The 4,293-nt window shown below is 32.0% G+C and overlaps 1 long non-coding RNA gene across 1 annotated transcript; it reads left to right on the top strand.

Annotated features, from left to right (window-relative positions):
* Positions 1–349: 349 nt before the first annotated feature.
* On the top strand, positions 350–3,303 carry LOC133794015 (uncharacterized). Its single transcript, XR_009875081.1, has 2 exons — positions 350–2,641; positions 2,875–3,303. It is a non-coding gene; the product is annotated as an uncharacterized LOC133794015 (long non-coding RNA).
* Positions 3,304–4,293: the final 990 nt, after the last annotated feature.

The following is a 4,293-nucleotide window of genomic DNA, read 5'->3' as shown; positions in this document are numbered from 1 at the left end:
CTTTAAAGAGTAAATATGAAAATAAAATTTCTCCATATCTTTTTATTTCCCCAAAGTTGGATTATTATAATGATATTTCAACAACAACAATTAATTGATCTGATTGAGTTATTAAATTACTACTTTAACGAGGTTTAGGTTAAATGATTATGATTTATAAATTAACCTTTATAAAATTTGTGGGAGTTGAGTCAACGTGTCTATAGGTAAATGCATGTCATTAAACTGCTTTTTAATTTTCCTCCACTTGTTAAGGTGTCATTCTTTATTTTTTACATTTTACCTTTGGTCTTTATTCTTTATGTAGTTTTCTCTTACCAACTTTCAATCAGTGAAAATCGAATGACGATTTCCTGAACTTTCTTGGGATGTGATGTGACAAGTATATATATTTCCTGTCATAATAGATTTAAAAAATAAATAAATAACCTATGATAGTATATAGTTGCCCTATAAGCCTAATTGGGAAATGAAAACCATCACATGCAGAACTCATGCTCATACATGACAAGAAATTTCTTTCTAGGGAAAAAAATAAATAAATAAAGCCCGTATACTGCATGAAGACTATCGATATTATTCAAGGTTTTCAATTATTATTAAATCATATTGTCCCCAATAAATTTTAGTTACATGTCAATAGAGAATTATCCTTTTCAACGTTATTTTACATGAAAAGATGAACAATAATACTTTTCTATTTTTTATCCGCTTTCCTTCTTGGGCTATTCAAATGTATTGTATATATGAATATCATTTTCATATCTCATATGATCTTAAGTTTTGTTTTAAAAAATTATTTTTACTTCATTTGCTTCGATAATCGGTTGTGGCTACACCTAGGATCGCAAACTTTATTATAATTTTTTTATTTACTTTTTTGCATATGCCTAAAGCCCAATTATTTCGTCGATTGATCGGTATTTCAGTAAGCGGAATAGATAGCAGTATAAGCAACTTTTGAACAGTTTTATTATTTAATTATAACAATCTAAATATAGAACAATAACATATATTTGGGCAGTTCATGAAGACTCTCTCATGCATATAAAAGAAGTTAGAATTAACTCGTTGTTTTTCATGCATACCATGTGCTGAGTTCTGGCTTATAATAAACTTTATTTAGTTAAAGATGACTGAATTCTAAGACGAAAAGATGGAAGACAGAAAAAAAGTTCAAAAACTAGAATTAAATATTATTACTATTCTTGAGCCTAAACTAAGACAAACACATATTTATGGTCCAAAATTAAATGATGAATAACAGACAAATATAAGATATAACAATTTTTTTATTACTTACAGGATTATTCATGTTTTTTTTTTCAGTACTATGGATTATATTTCTCGATTATTTAGTTTCCTTAGGTTTAATTGCCTTTGTTTTTAATTGTCTATATAAGGCTATTCATTATTTATTATTTTCAAAGTATCTTCTTTTTTTTTATTATTTATTTTTGAAGATTATCTCATGTTTTATATCTTATAATTCTATTTCATGTCTTCATATTTCTTTTCTTTCAATAATTTTTTTTCTGAAGAATTTAATATCTCTATTCTTTTACAATACTCTTCTGTTTCTTCTCTTTCCTATTTTCTCTCAACATCCAGGATATATAGTGAAAGTTTCTTCCTTTTATTTATTTTTTTCCTTTTATACTAAAATTTAAAATATAAAATAAAATAAAATCGAGATCCATTGATTATGACAATCTAAGAATTATAGTTTATTGACCATGATGCAATTAATTACATCTTGGAAATGGAAGGAACATAGGGTAGGGCAGCCTAAATGTTGGGGTCTTGGTGTAACAAGAATCCCCAAATAAGGTTATGATGTTTTCCACGTTACTTGATTTATCCAATCGAACCCCAAAATTAAAAATATTGTACTGTCTGCTTAGTCCCTCTACCATGTTGAATTCAAACACACAATATTTCTATCTTAAGAGTCTTCTCCACCATCTACCATATTTGACTTTCTCATCCATAAAAGTTGGTTTTTTTAAGGAACAAAAACAAAAGTATGTTTGACTAAATCGACTGAGAGGCCCCAACCAGCACCATACGAGATCTGTAATTACAGACACAGATCCCCAAGATTTTGTTTTCAGTACCATGAAAGTCCTTATTGTTTTTATGCAAATCCCAATTGGATGCATTAAGGTTTGAGTCTTATCAACGAGTGATACATTTTATCATAGTAATCTCATTAAACCATGTGTTTAAGACATACTTTCCACTGGTACTTCATTCAGTATTATTCTAGATTTGGTATTCACCATTTTATGAGTGAATATATATAATATAGTGAACCAGAAGAACTATATTTTCTTAGGTTAAAGACATATTATATATATTTATGAAAAGAATTAAAGTCCGGTATTATTAGTTGTTAATGTGAGGTATTTTATAAAAACATATGATTCTACGAGGTACTAAACCCTTCAGATTATTATCTCGAAGACATGGCACTGGTTTCCATCAGCTGGTGTTGATCATTACCTTTTATATGGAAGACAATGTGCTCTTTCGTCCACTCCCATCCATAACGATTCTTGGAAAGAAGAAGGCCAGGGGATTAGATGGATATAGGGGCAGGTAGCAGAAATGATTACTGGATTTCAAGTGGAGATTTTAGGTGAGCATTATTGTTGGCAAAATAAGTGTATAACACTATTTTAATGGGATTTTTCATATATATAATTTTTGGTGGGACCACTGCATATGTTGAAAGATTATTATAGATCTGTAACTAAAACAAACGTAAATATTTACTTGTTTAAAATAGTTATAGGTGTTACACCCAAAATTTCGAGATATAAATAGTAGTATCAAAATGTAGGCTCACAAGTGTGGAGATCAAATATGCAGAGAATAATCAGCTTGGTTGCTTGTGCAAATAATCAATCACCCTAAGATGGCACGTCACTGGCACTCGAGCATGCAATGCGAGCTCGAAGGCTGAGGTTCCCTCCGAAGGATAGTCTCGAAAGTCTGACGGTAAGGAGGTGGTGTTAATGTTCCGATGAGCTCGAAACATGAAGCAGGCTCAAAAGAACGTTGGAGTAACAACGTGTATGCAATTATAAATCCCTACAATCATGGGCTTAGTTAAAACCGTATGTAAACAACCCTATTTTTTAAGGGATGTTTATTTTATTAATACATTTGATTGTATTTTAATATATTCTTTTGTATTTTAAATTTAAATGAGATATCTTGTAACATCCCTAAAATTAAGGGAAGAATATTCTGTAAATCAGGTCTATAAATAGCATAAATTTAGTCATTTATTTCCTACGCACAAATTTGTACTCAAAGCTCAGTGAAATTACTTTAAAAGTTTCAAACACAGATTACTTACTTAATAAAAGTGACTTATAGACATAGATAGATTTAACTACTACATCACGTAAACAATCTAAGTTCTTTCTTTTCTTTTTATAAGTGCTTAATCACTCTTATTTAATTTTACGAAAAACATCGTCAACAATTTGGTGCTTTCATTAAGAGCATTAAACATTCTTTCAAACTTCCTGTTTTCTCAAAATGGTTGCAATAAACATTACTAGATCTGGAAGTGGTCAACCGCGAGACCTTGGTTAAAGTTTCAGGCCACCAAATCAGGATTACTACAATTCTAAGACATATGTGTCCAATGGTGGAGTTAGATAACCAAAGGTTGTGAGAGAGATTAGCTGAGGCTACTCGGTTTAATGAGGAAATGGCGAGACGGGTGGCTGAAGCCCAGGCACCCCCACGAAAGACTAAGGGGCGACCTCGAGGAAGTACGACGGCTAGAATGGTTGAGCAGAGAACCCGATAGGATCATGGAAGGGCTAGGGAAAATATTGGAGTTCATCAGACGAGGGTTTCATCTCGAAACCCAATCCGTACCAACCATACTAGAGAAATTCCTATAGACACTGGGAATAACCGAGCTCCCCCACAAGCAGCTCGGAGTACTAACCTAGAGCTTGCGAGACCAGCCTTAAACAATGAAAGGTCGCCACCATCTCCAATAAGACATCCTCCATCTTCGATTAGGTATCCTTCGCCGGTTCAAGACATTCCACAATCTGCCCCAAGTGGACCTCGAGTTGGCGAAAAGGCTCCACAAAGGCCTACCTTATTAGTTAAATAGAAAAAAATAAGTGTAAAAATACAAGCAAGGTTTAAACACTTAGTGAATTTCACATAGTGAAGATGTAAATTTTGAATTTCAATTGTAGGCATTTTAAAATTGTGTTTTTGGGTCCATAGTGATGCATGGAGGTATCTAAGGGTTCC

This window comes from Humulus lupulus, chromosome 8, assembly GCF_963169125.1.
Source record: "Humulus lupulus chromosome 8, drHumLupu1.1, whole genome shotgun sequence".
NCBI lineage: Eukaryota > Viridiplantae > Streptophyta > Magnoliopsida > Rosales > Cannabaceae > Humulus > Humulus lupulus.
The sequence above is the reverse complement of the archived record's forward strand: the minus strand, read 5'-3'. Positions and strand labels throughout refer to the sequence as shown.